The sequence below is a fragment of the Rhea pennata genome, chromosome 3 (genome assembly GCF_028389875.1).
Source record: "Rhea pennata isolate bPtePen1 chromosome 3, bPtePen1.pri, whole genome shotgun sequence".
Taxonomy (NCBI): Eukaryota; Metazoa; Chordata; class Aves; order Rheiformes; family Rheidae; genus Rhea; species Rhea pennata.
The window spans coordinates 7,307,507-7,322,639 of record NC_084665.1 but is presented as its reverse complement, the minus strand read 5'-3'; positions in this window follow the sequence as shown (position 1 = coordinate 7,322,639).

Here is a 15,133-nt window from a genome sequence, read left to right as displayed (position 1 = left end):
GAAAAACGGAACAGAAGGGGAGTTAACAGCCTTATGGAGTGTAAAGATCAGGTAGCGACTGAGGACGTGTCGGAAGCACAACCTGCGAAGCAGACTGACCGTGACCAAAGGTAAAGATAACGAAGAAAAGCCTGAAGCAATGGCAGGAAGGGACACAAACTCGTGTTGCAGAAAGGCCAGCACAGGGCCAGCCCAGGAGCCCCAGACAGGGGTTTCTCCGGGACTGGCTTCCAGTCAGCCGAGGGGAACAGAAACCCAACGGGTTTGCAACGCAGGAAGGGCTGCTGCTGTTTCTTTTGTAACTAGCAAAGGTACGGCCAAACAGCTACAGCCTAGCACCACTCAGAAACGTTGCTTTTCGTTCAGACGCCCCGAGCACTGAGCTAATCCTGTCGCCAGCTATTCTGGCAGCCCCAAGCTGACTCTAAGGTACCGTCGCAACGGCTGCGGCCGCTGCTCGTAGCTCACGCTGCTCGTTCCTCACTTCAGAGCGTTTCTAAAACGGATTGCCTTGGCCTTTGAAGAGTTTACTCAACGCGGAGACGAGGAAAGAAGAAGGAGGGAAAGAAAGATGTGAAGTTCCACTACTGATACGGCTCAGAAGCGGGACTGGTTTGCTCAGGTGGTCTGCCAGGACTGGTACTGCTCTTTTTCAAGACCGTACTGTTTTGCAGGTTTATTCCTGCAAAGGCTGGCTGGAACAGAAACAGAACAGGTAGCTCAAACAGCCTGAACCACCCTCTTGCTCTCTCCGTAAGCGCAAACACACGCGCGCAGACACACACACACGCACGCGCAGAAGGCTAAACAGCCCCTGAAAATTTAAGTTGTCAGGAGATACGTCTTTGTATTGTTTTGTCCTGTCTCAGCCATGAGTGATTCCAGTTTTACATCAATCTGCATTCATCAAAGGAAACAAATTTGCAGTGAAGGGCTGAAGAAACACAATATGCACAGGAGAGCGGTATATATTCATTCCCTTTTTCATTATTTTCTCACAACAAAGGGACCCAAAAATGATTTATCTTTCCTGCATGTCTCCATAAAAGTAGAATACCTCTTCTGTTACTGTGCTAGTATTTTAAAAAATTGTTCTCTGTCTTTCTTTTCCAATGTCTTCCACCCTTTCTGTTAAGGTAGCTGCCTTCTCTCAGAGAGGCACATGCCAGTCTTCCCCCAAGACAAATACCCTTGCCAGAAGAATAAGCATAAGTTCTGAAATTGCCATAAAACAAAACCTGTTCTAAAATAAATAGCGATTTTCATACAGAATTCAACAACTTTAAGACCTTGAACAGTTTGCCTGGACATCACTGGTTCCTAGTCTGACCAGAACTCTGAGATACTTTGTCACTCTGGTTTTGAAGGCAGCAATCCTGGACTATGGTCTCCTAAATTCCCTCATCCTTGACAATCCACCAAATCTAGCCCTGCAATTCCTGCTTGAGTAAAATTCCCACTGAAGTTATCAGAGGAATTTGATGTAATGTCTTCTAGACTAGGACACACCACATCTACCTTAGCAAGTACCACAGTCCAAATGAATTGACTCTCAAGGGTGCAACAACTGATGCTGAGGACTACTCGCACTTTGAGGGGTTGAGGGAAGGGGTTACTTAGGATTAGCTTTACTCTGGTCTCAAAACTTAATGCCCACTAATGATAACACCTATATGGAGTGCACCTTTGTGTTTCATTTACTCCAGAAGGAATACGGTTCACATCTGGTCCGAATTGCTCCGTGATGCCAACCAAGACACAAGAAACCGGGCCATGGGGACATGCATGTCCAAAGCTCCTGATCCCCACCAAAACACTGGAGTAGACAAGCCCAGCTTGGGCCATCTGCAGTTATTGTACAATTTAGTTAGAATTGTTTCATCCTGCATTTTAAAAATACATGAAATGATTGAAAAACCAAAATCTAGAAGAGGAGAAAAAAATCTTAACTGTTCCATAGTTAATGGTACATTCAACAGTAATTACTTAACACATACAAAGCTCAATTGCATAACCTACAATTCTCCCACTTTGTGTAGACTCCTTTGCTTCTACTTTAAATAAAAGAAATTCTTTTCATTTTGTCAAGAAAACTTTTCTCTACCTCACTACTGCATGACAAGGGAACAGATGGCAATTTAAGGGGAGAATTTATGAGAGCCACAATCTTAATGTTGCATAAAGAAAAGAAAAAGACTCGCATCAAAACCACTGACAAATGTACTTGCTAATATTAATGCACTCCCCATTCATCCAATATGCTTCCTAATTGCTTTTCTGTACATAATAATGTGGCACCTGCTGCTCAACATTGCAAGCGCATCAGGATTTCTCCAAAGTCAAACAGCTCTGCAACTGGCCCTCTCCCAGTGATAAATGTAGAGCACTGTATCACGCACAGTTCCTGTCAGTGGCATAATTAAAATTTTATACTTACAGAAAAAGATAGTAAACAATCAGTTCTTAAATGGATTCACAAGAGGAACTCTTGTTACAGCCAACTTTATAATTAGTATGCATCGTGTAATGCTAATATATCCATGACAAGAAAATAGGAAAAATGTAGAAACTCGGTTGTTCCCTTTAATGCAATGTTAAACTACACAAATAAAATGAAAGCAATCAGCCTACTGTTATTTCAGTCTTCTATTTCTGCTCTTCATTTTCCATTGAAAAAAGCTAGGCACATTTTGCACTGGAACGATGGCCATTCCCTTGTGTCACATCTCTGGAATTTTCAAACAGGCACTCGAATAGGTTTGAGCTTTATGATGTTTATTCATTTTAATTTTACATTAGACAAAAAATGTAATTTATTTTTAACAGAGTTAGGGCCAAAACACACCATCTTTATTATCTGACAAAACTCCCACTGACAAAGATACCCAAAACATTTAAATATATTTTTCTGCCAATGCAGTTATGCATCATCCAAAATGTGACATGCCATAAGCAAAAAATAAGCATTCACATCAAGTGTCCTAAATTAACTCCTGAGCCATACACTCTTGAGCAGAGCTGACATGCCACGTGCTTTCTGTTTCATGACAGTCACACTTATTTTTTTAATATATATGTTCTATGTCAGATAGATAAATATCAAAAATACGTGTTGTATACTATGTATATTTCAGATTCTAATATGAACAGTTATATTAAAACTTCAGTCTGCATGTATGTACATTTTAAATGTTTTTGCTTATAAACTTATTTACTGTCATGCATATCCCTACAAACATATATACATGTATACTCTTTTACCTAATTTTCTAGTAGTTTAAAAATAATACTTGATAAGACAATTTGAGAAATAAAGCTACGTAGAAGCCTGCTGTGCCCTGAATAGCCATGCACTGTATACACGCAAAGCTGCAATCATTTAGTGTCCAAAGTTTAAAATAATATGCATCAAGACATGTATTTTTAACTAATTCAAATTGTTTTGCATTTTTAAGTGCAAGCTCATTATTGTATTTAAGAAAAAATTTTTTGATTTGTGGTTGCTATTATTTTGATTCATAGTAGTATTTTATTTCTCTTCTGAGAAACAGAAAAGTTGTCTTGTATCCTGTTCAAAAATGTTAAAATATTATTATATACGATATACTGGCCAAATTACAAGCATTGGTTTGCAAAATAATATTTCCAGCTTTATTTAATGAAAACAACATACAAAAATAATTCAGAGGAGAAATATTTTCAGAGCACAATACAAAAAAAAAAAGAAAGAATTACTTTTGCATATGTCAGTTAAATATAATACATGTTTGGGATGTGTGTTGGCAGGGAGACAATTCAAAATGCACCCAATTCACAAAGATATACTGGTAACCTGCTTAGAATATAATAGCTAAGATCTAAATCTTCTGTAGAAGATGTGTGATGTGTGATGGTGTGCATGCCAAAAATTAAAATACCTTTCCAAATCACTACTACTGTGTTACGGAGAGGTAAAGGTTTCTAAGCTGTGAGGCAATCCAAAGGTCTGAGACACGCTTGCATTTACACAGTGATCTTTGTGCTTTTCAAACAAGAATTGTGGAAGATTATCTCCATTTATAGCTTCAACATTTTTATTGAGAGTGCCATTTCTTCAAAGGGATATTGCAGAACATCTTTTTAAAATGTTCAAGAATCTGAAAACATGAATAGCAATGAACCCATTTATACATAAACATACTCAGCGTCCGCCTAACTAGAGCTATCAAAAGCTTCATTTTTACAGGCAAGTGAAGAATTCTTAAGTCAGACTCCTATCACTTAGTAACAGAAACGTCCCTGTTTCAAGGGTCAGAACTGCATCTTCAAAACAAGAAGAGTAAATATTTTTATGTCTTTTTTTAAATGTAAATTGCCATGAACAAGATGGTCACAGAAGGTAAAGGAATCTGATGAGGTGATCTCCAATATTTTTTCTCAAGATGAATAAAGTAACTGCTGTGCTACAGGTATTTGCACAAATTTACTATTTCAGCCCTTAGTAATCTGGCAGAATAGGGCTATATAAAAACAAAAATAAAAATAACTCCCCCCCCCAGACAACTAATTCAAAGGAGGTAGCAGTGTAATCAGTGACTGGGAACATCTTTTATTGCTAAAGGATGAAGCGAGTTCATAGTGCGGGAGGTCAACGTGAGCTCCTCTGTAGTCCTGAAGTTTTCTATATGGGTCATGACAAGGAAGAGCAGTTGTCAGTACAAGCTATGGGGAGCAAAAAAAAAAAAAAAGAGAGAGAGAGAGAGAGAGAGAGAAGAAAAAAAAAAAAAAAGAAACCCCACAGTCTTGCCGGCTTCTTCACTGTGATGTGGAAAGACCTTCACAGCACCAAGGCAGGAACACCAACCAACCTTGATCCTGGATTGTCCACAAGCCCACTCAGACCAGTGAGCTGGGATGAACTGCAACTGGAGGTGCAGAACTGTGGAAGGGGAGGTGAAGCTCTGCCCCAGATCTCAGGCTTGGGCCTCGACCCCCACTCTCTGGGATTCCCATGTTACGAGGGAGCGAGCTGCGGTGATTTGTGCGCTCGCAGGGGCAAGGAGAGCACGCTCCCACCCAGAAGGGCCAAGGGGGGCAAGTCTGTTCCTGGTGTCACTTCACAGGGGCCAATTGCACTCCACACAGAATAATTTTAACCACTAAGTACAGAGAGACTTTTCGCTACGCCCTCTGAGCCCGCTCTCACCGCAGCTAAAACCCAAACTCCCACTGTCATCAGTGATGAAGACTCTGCCCCGCTCTAAACCTCTGGAAGCACCCACAGCATTGGAGGAGCACTTGCGTTCATCAGCAGACGTGGAAACACATCATTCTCCAGTTCTGACAAGGGCTTTTTCAAGCAAACCAGCACAGCGAAGAAACAGCGTTCCCATGTAAATAACAGGGAGGGGCAATAAAGCATCGGGTGTTTTTCCTCCTGCTTTACAGGATCCTCCCAGCAGGAAACATTATATTGTGATGCGGATTTCCCGGATTTCCAGCAAAATCCCTTGTCGATGCCCTATACAGTGTATGAAGGAGTCAGAGAGGACTCGCAATTCTATTAAGCACCATTTTAGATTAACCTAACTTCCATAACCTACATAATATAACACATAAATATTAATATATTATAGTTATTTCATCTAATTAGCTTTTCATTGTTTTAACCTAAGTGCAATCTCACATCATGTACTTCAGTCCTCTAATACAAGATGTACTCAGCTCAATATGATAAATGAAAACATGTACTAAGCTAATTAAAACATAGTTAAAAATCTGTCTTAGCAGAAGCCAAATTGAACCTCTCAGTCTCTGGCAAGGACCATTTTTTAATTCTAGTGATATGACTTCATGTCACTGCAAACTTCTTCATATGGAAAAAGCTCCAGCTTGTATTGAATGTGGCAGCCTGCCGACTTAGAGGACAAGCTGGTATAGATGTATCATCCCAGATCCCCCCCTGAAGAAGGATGCAGATTCAGTGTCCTAGTCTTGCTCTTCCAGGCCTACCATGCCACGCGAGGCTGACTACAGCAGAGGATACCCAGACAGGGCCTCGCTTCATAAATACATCTTTGAAACTCCTGTGAATAAACCATGAGTGTCACAGTATTTGGTTTTCCCCAGGGTACGACTGTGACTTTGCAGAAAACCAGCTTATCACCTCGGGCTCAGTACTTGGCTGACCACGGCCATGCAGCACCTAGCTATACCTAGCTCGTGTCCCTCTGCAAAACGCCACATCGACCTATGTTTTCTTGCTGGAATCTCTGTGCTTTCAGGAAATTAGAGGTTGCCTCTGAAATGAACAACCAAAAAACAGAATTTTCAGCTCTTCAGACTGCGCGGGGCAGGGGGGAAGAGGAAGTACGACCCAAGTATGTATTTCACAGGCTTAAAAACAGAAAGCAAACAAAATGACACCACAATGTATTCATTAAAAAAGAAAGAAAGAAAGAAAGAAAGAAAGAAAGAAAGGAAGAAAGGAAGGAAGGAAGAAAAAGAAAGAAAGAAAGAAATCAGGTGATTTGCAGCCTTGCCTCATGATTTTTTAATGCTTGGGTTTCCAATAATGCAAAAGCTATCACGAGTAATAATAAAATTTTACAGCAACAACAGCGACACTTGTGAAGAATAGGAAACACAGATTTTTTGTCAGAAGGGCCGTGGATGTTGAACACTCTGTCACAACTTATTAGAAAAGTCACAAATCTTGCCACATTCAGGGCAATATAAGACACATCACTACACAGTAGTTCAAATACCTCCAGGATACAGGTAAGAAGAGATAAGAAGGAGAGAGAAAAAGAAGAGGAAAAAATAGCACAAAGTCACTAAATAACAAGTATAAGGAAATAACAGAATCTCTTGCAGCTTCCCACAGAAAGATAGGGTATGGCAAAAACATGAAATATTGAGGAGGAAAAGGAGTTATAATATATTTGTAGGGAAACATACCTAACTTAAAGCATTTCAAGGGCCTAAGTTTATCTTGTTTGTCTTACGCATATGCCTAAACTGTCTAAATGTTAAGCATGTGTCTAAAGCGTTGTTAAACTCTGATAAATGCTCTGCCAAATAAACATGCTATTAGACATGCTTAAACATCTTTGTGTGCTGAGACCTTAGCTTTTACAGTGGTCACTACTTGCATACACACACACACACACACATAAATATACATACACACGCACATATCTACACACAAGTGACAACTGATGACTTCTACGGAACGTTTTCTTAAAAAAAAATCTGTTCTCCTTTCCTCAGACACACTTGCATGGGTATTATTACTTGTTAAAATCCTTTTTGGAGACTCTGCTCCTTTTGGGCTTTTTGAAATTCAAAAACATGGTTGTGTTTTTAATTTTATCCTTACGAAGAAAAAAACACAACAAGCAGTGTAAATATCAACCCAGATCTCAGGAGTTAGACTAGAAGAGCTGAGGGAGATGTTTCTTCTCAACTAATCTTCCTGCCAAACCTTCTGTCTTCCACGGGGTAAAAGAAGGTTTGGATATACCTTTACCATCCACTAAAAGTGTCTCCTGAGCCCATCACATTTTAGCATACTGAGAGGTGTGTGGGGGGGAAACACTGACAGGTTTTTCCCACATAAGTCACAAAATCTTGGTAAATTCTAGAAGAACTGCAACTTTTCTGAGGAATACAGCAAAAAATTTGGATATATCACTATAGTGATAGCTGTATCAGCTATATATAGCTATATAGATAGTGATATAACTTATAGACTGCTTATAGATAGATAATCAGAACTATCTTGTATTGTGATAAAATAGTTCAAATGTGTTGTAAAATTATTATACCCCATGAGGAGGGCAGATATTTAAAATACTGTCTTTCATGTCAAACAGTTTACCTTGTAAAAGCAAATGAGTCATCTTTTAATTATCATATGGATAAAATAGCTGTACGATATTTTGAAATTTAACATGGACTATAATTAAAAAAATGTTTTATATATTATTATATCCATGCTAAATATATTATCTGATATATGTCATTTGCAACCAGATCTAGCATTAACTCCATAACAGCTGGTGCTAACTGTATTAAATTGTAATATAATGAGCTTATATATTGCTAGCAATTACAGAGTTAAGTTGAATAAATCCTCCAAGTACAAAATAAGTGTGCTTTCCTTCTGACAATAAAGGTAACACCTGTTTTAATTAAAATTTGCCAAAGATCACAAACATGTATACATATCAATAAACACAGCAACAAAGAAAAATTGCAATTGAAATAAGATCTCAAAATTTGCTTGGTTTCACTCTACCTGTCTTACATGTTTATGACATACACCACCTCAGTGAAGCATTGGCATCCATCAAGCATTGCATGACATACCAATACCCTTCAAGAAAAAAAAGTGGAAAAAAAAGTTCTCTAGAAAACTTGTAATTAACCCTTTCACTGTGTTGTGTCCAGGCTATTCCAACAGCTCTAAGGGGGTTGCTTAGCTCCTGCAGCACAGTGAGTGCAGCTACAGGAAAAGCAGAAGGGTTCAGGAGAACCTAGGGTTAGTGTAGCAGAAGCAGAAGTGCCCAGATTCCTGCCAGGGAAGTATGACGTGGCAAGATACCATCACTTGAATTCAGCAGTGAAAGGCCACTGCAACACGATGCAACCGTTTTTCTCTCAAGCTAAGAATGATGAAGGGAAACAGCCCTTCTTTAGCATTAGAGGTGCCATACCTCACCTTTGGGACTATCCTTAAGTCTGAGACCGGTGGGACTGGACATACTTGCCAGAACTATAGAAGCATTGGCCATGATACAGTGGTCTTCTGCTGCAAGGAGGGATCCATGGCAGACCGTGCCATGCGCGGGCTCGCTCGAGGGGCTGCCCGCTCTAGCTGGATGAAACATCTTGTCGGCCACCTCAGACCACCTCCGCACTTTGGGTCAAGAAGGATTCCTTCACACTGCTACACGCTTTAGATCAGACACTTCATGCTGGTCAGCTACTTAGCAGACTGTAAGTTCAGGCTGAGTGTGAGTAAGTGGATGTATCCCCAAGACTGTTTACGTCAGAACTAACAACGGAGAAGTGTTCTCTGAACCCACAGTTCTCCCAGTTGCAGGCCACCACTCACTGGACTGCGTTTCTTCCACTTCCTGACGAGTTACACCAAGATGCTATGCCACAGTAGAGAAAAACAACAGCAGAGAAATGAACTAGCTTGTGCCAAAGCAGCATATGCATGAGATACCAAGTCAGCATAAAAGTGAAGTAAAAATACATCTAAAGCAATTACAGTATTATTAATCAGTAAGAGCAATGGACTTGTATCAGAAATATTCTGACAGCAAACAAAGGTTCTCTTCAGAAAGTTTTCCTCATCTTGGGCTATTCACTTCAAATAGCCCACAAGTGACGTGGCACTGTACCTTACCAGAATAACAACAGCAGAATCCAGCCCACGGGGCCCAATATATTCAGAGTAACAACTGCTATTACAGAGAGCGTGTGACTGTTGGTTGAAAGAAGTATTTGTCCCTATGAGAAGAGTTTAAGTGATGTTATAGTGCATTTAGAGCAGAAAATAAGTTTTGATGACTCTAAAACTATACATCCATGCCTAAGTATATACATATGCATACACTGAAATGTTAGACTAGAGAATAAATAACAATATGTCCTTCTGGCTTGAAAACACAATCTCAATAAGAAAGAGAGTACTGGGTTAAACTGTCTGAAAGTGGCCGCTGATTTTGTATACCTTAAGTTTTTGGAACACAGCTGAAAATGTTATCATTGCTCCTGATTTTTAAGAAGCACTTTCAGGAAAATAGTATCCTTTCAAGGTACTCAAGCCAAGCCACAAAATATGAAGCCATTGAACACATCTGCCACTTCTGCAACTTTGCAAGGCTCGGGTCCTTGCAGTGGTTTCCAGCATTACAAAACACCTTTGAACTCCTGAAATGAATTTCAAATAATGGCATTTGAGATCATGTTCCTTATCTATCACTATGAACTCATTAAGACTTTCTCTGAATCACTCTAGCAGCTTCCCTGGCATCATCACCAGAAATTAAAGCTTCTTGCCCTCTCTTTGATAGAACTTCACAACTGCGCCTCTTCCTCATCCATCTACTCACATTGCAATGAGTCACTGGCAGCCTATGTAGCTTTGATAGCTACGACAACCCCCAGACTACAGCGACACCATCTCCTCTCTCAGATCCCTCCTTTAGATCCCTCTCTGCTACAATGCTTACAAATAATCAACTTATTTGTTACAGCCAGCTGGGTGAAATCTGGCCTTTACTGTACCCCCACACACACAACGTATTTCTTTAAAATACAATGCATATGAAAATATAATGGAAGGAGAGGTTGTAAGGAGAAAGAATATGCTTTATTTGACCAGTTGATATAGTTGGAAAAAGTAGACACATTTATTTCCTGCCTGTATCAACTGGTTTGATAGAAGAGATTACCTAATCCTTCCTTCCCTCATATCCAGAAGTCACGGCAATACAGCAATACTCTTTCTGTAAAAATTGGCACATTTCATGGAGCCTTTCTCTTAAACCAGTTATCCATCACTTTTTCTCTGGCCTTGTAAAGAATCCACAGCAGGCACCAGTTCTTCACATATGTACTGCACCTAAGGCAATCAACCTCTGCTTTGGTTGGAAAAAAAAATCCATATGTTACTGAGGTAATGCAGGGAAAAAATAAATACTGCGTATATGCTATATATGTGTGTGACTATATGTGTGTATATATATATATACACACACACACACACACACACACATATATATATAGTAAGAGTCCTAATATTGTGTAGGCATTCAACAAATAGATATGGAAGAGTACAAACATGTGGGCGCATATTAAAAATGTACACCTCCATATCATCCACATGCATGTATAGACACTCAGATTATTACATAAAATGACATGAGGGAATATTACTATAATGATGATGATTATGAAAGGAGGTATATTATGCTGCAGGTAGAGGGCTATACGCATGTTTTATTTGCTTGAGTTACAGCGAGTTGTGACTGGCTATGACACTTGACCATACTGCAATCTCTAATAAACATAAAACAAAGTCTATACTGCCCCTTTAAAGACATGTTTTTCATTCATTCCTTAGGACTGCAATGTGTTCGAATGCTTGTGAAGGGTTTTAATAAATATGAGTATGTATAAAATGCTGCTGCTGATTCAATTACTAAATCACTAGTAACAGCTGTGGCGCTGTGATCTCTTTTGAAATAAATTATGTCATGGTGATTACCTAAAAAGAGAGGTGCATTTCTCATACGGTGTTGTGTGATGCATTATAGATTAAATAGGGTGCGTACTGTGTATTTATTCTACAGCTTGCATTTAGTAGAAGTAGGTAGAATATATACTTAAGAGATATATGTGTCTTCTCTATTAAACTGTATATTCAACTGTAGGAAGCACAGGCATATACATTTTTGATTCCTATGCTAAATTTGCTCATTTCATCAGTCAACATTTCCTTTTCTGAGTACTGATCATGGCTTTAAGAAAAATCAGGGGTTTAGTCTCTCCATTTCATCCAGTGCATTATCATTGTAACATTAATCTTTCTGGAATGGATTTCATTTTATCTGGTTGCATTTCATGGCAATGTAAGAGTATAAAAAAATGCAATTTGAATTTCTAAGGAAACATTAGTACCTAATACTAGTAAGGGAAGAAGCGGAGCTCTTGTTCTAAATAAATTTAACAGGCACGCTGGCATCCAAAAGAGGACCATAACATGAGCCTTTCTTTTTGCATTTTTTTTCTTCCCCAAAAGATGTTTTATGCCAATAGGATAAAGGATCGTTGCTTAAGAATAGGATTCTTTCCAGTTAAAGAAAATGCAAAGTATTATTATTAATTTCCCTCAAAACAATACATATAAATGTTTCTATGCATTCTAATGGTAGTATTTTAGAGATGTAGAAAAATAAAAGGGCACTGACACAGTCATACCTATACAGTATTGAGACTGTTACAATATATATTTTTTTCCCTGTACTACCTCAGTAACATCTGAATTTTTCAACCAAAGCAGAGGTTGACTGTCTTAGGTTTGGTACATACGTGAAGGAACTGGTTCTTCCTGTGAATTCTTTACAAGGCAAGAGGAAATTCAGGAATATTCATATATAATTGAATATAGTACAAAAGTCATTTAAGCATAAACAGAAGTCTTTCTAAAAACTGAAAAAGGAAATACATATGAGATAATTAAGGGAGAGAAGAAGGAAAAAAAAACCTTCCATTAAGCGTGTGACTGCAGGCGTTCCTTTGACTGTGCTAAGGTCAAACGATAAGGACTATGAACAACATAAAATGATCTTTTTAATATTATAAACACACTTTCAAACACTCCGTTAAACTTTCCAACCACTGGCAAAAAACTTTTATCAACTTTATGTCTTAAAAAATGAGACTTTTTGTGGCAGGCCTCTACAGATCAGTATAAATTCAATCCAATTTAAAGCACAGTAACGATGTGGGCAGTCTCAGACTATTACTTTCAATGGGATAGAGTCCCTAAGGATGACATAGACTTAGTCCCATTGAAAGTAATGGGGTAAGCAATCACATGCCATTACTTTCAAGGAGACTCAGTCTATACTATCCATAATAACATGGTAATATAAATCTGCACTGACTCATCAGCATGAAGAATGAAAATGTAAAAGAATGGCAAAGCGGCAAACGTGCACCCTGAGACAAAAAACAGCCCCTTGGTTTCTCTGCATCCATAACTCATCAATGTTGAAAGTTTATTACAGGAGAGCTAAAAAGGCATATGAACACAAGGTGAGACATTAAAACCAAGATGAGGCTTCTGCATTTTAGAATATTGTTAGTCTTTTTTTTTTTTAGTACTATACAAGTAATTCCAGTCCTTAAAGTCCTCAATATAAATGTTTTGTTCCCTAAATCCAACAACTTAAATATATATATATATTTGTTCACGGAGAATTTGTATCTTAAAAGCCATTTATTTTGGGTCCCCCCGACTCTGACACAGACTGCTACAAATAGCCTCTGCAATCTTCCACTCTGCAAATCAGAGACGTTAATAATATATTAAAAGTATAGATAATCCTGAGCAGGGGGCAGGGGGTGTGACTGAGCCATTACTGAGCAAATAACTTGATAATGGCTTGTAAAAACTTAAGATCCACAAAACAAAGAGATAACAAAGCTCCACCAATAAAAAGAGATGTTCAGTTGTGGTCAGTAAATTTTATACAGATTAGTGGGAAAGACTAACTCAAATCCTCTTCTTGATCTAACTATAATGCTTGAGGTAGCAGGGCTCAAGAGTAAAAACCAACGGTAAAAAGTAAAGCAGATTACCCTTGCTGCCTCCTGCCTGTGGGATGGGCACTATGATTTCTTTTGATGGGGAAGTTGTTGAGGTTTTCAGTACATCAGCCAAAACCATTTCTACAACATTCACACAATATCTGAAGTCTCTCTGCTGACTTGCCAATCTCTTTTTATAAAGAGCACCACTAAGATTATCTACTTCCCATATATGCCAGCTTTTTTCCTTTTCCCTCCCTCCCCAATGATCCTGGGATTAAAAGGGAAAAAAAAAAAAGAGTCCTTCAGCTACCAAGCCGTTATTGAGATAATATTGAATTTTGCATTCCAAAAATTGTTTAAAGGATAGAAACTACAGCAAGTCACGGGCTCCCAAAAGTTTAGATAAGAATCTCCACTTGTGTTACTCATTTCATAGGTATGTAACTATTTTCAAGAAAATTACATTGCTGTGATATAGTGAGTCAGGTTTTAGCCCTTGCTGAGTTATAATTGTCAAGGAAAACTAATCCTGCAGCATCCAGAAAGGGCTCTGACATATGGGACAGGAGTACAGCCACATTTTGAAACTAAACTGTTGGTGTGAATCACCAAAAATGTAATATGAAATAATACAAATATGAAAATGAAATGAAATAATAAATATGAAAAATATAACTAATAACAGAAAATCAAAACATAAGTCCTATGTGAAAGTTTTTCTAAAAGGCCTCCTCCTGTTATGCAAAAGAGGTGAACATGAGCTACATTTTGGCTCCACACCTGGTTCAACTTTAGATATGCCAAACCTCCACAGCAACCACGGAAGGTTTGCTGCAAGAATTGAACCCTAAATTTTTCATCCCATAATAAATAATTTTTCATCATGAGGCAGCTTCGTCTCTGGATTCGTTGCATCTTTTAATGTAGCCTCTGCAAATGCCATTTTCTCTGAAATTCTCAAATCCCTGTAGTTAACTAGGGTCTCTTACGGCAATAACTGTTGGTTTGATTCTTGACACTTCACCAATTTTAGCCTCCTCATATAATTAAAGAATTAGGCCAGTTCTCAAAAGGGCATACTTGCATACTTGAAGGTACATAATCATAGCAATTGCACAAGAATAACATTGTTATTAATACACTATCAGTCTTATCTGTTGTTCACAATAACATAGCTACCACTTTGTGCATTTTATATTTGTGAAGTTTTAACAAACTGCCTTCTTTCCTTCTTAGGACTATAGTGTTATGAGGCTGAAATCTGGCTAACTAAAAATTGGAATGAAGAAAGACGGATGGATTAAAATATTTTTGATATGAGATGTACTTCTCTTACTATATGTGTACCTCAATCTTTCTCCTTTCTCTGCCTTTTTTAAGGAGCAACTTCCTTTTCAAAAAAAAAAAAAAAAAAACACTTTAAAAGAAAAATCACAAAAGGAAAAGAGCTTCTTACAAGGAATAGAGAAAGAAAGGGGAATATGATTCTTAAGATTCAAGCACTTTTACAGAGAAAAATACTATCTTGGCACATTAAGTATCAAAATTAGACCACATACAATTGTAATATTGAGCAGGACTCAATATTGTATAATAATGCATATATAAAATAAGTGTTAGTACAACAGTGCCTTTTTTACAAAATAACTATTTCTATCTGCTTGTGCACCCTGCATCTTTGTATACAATTTTCAGGTACTAAAAAATGCTTTGACGTGCAGGAGTACATTTACAGAAACAGTTTGTACTGAATAAAAATGTAACAGTGTATGTTGAAAAACAGAAAAGAATATGTATTATACTAAAAACACGATTC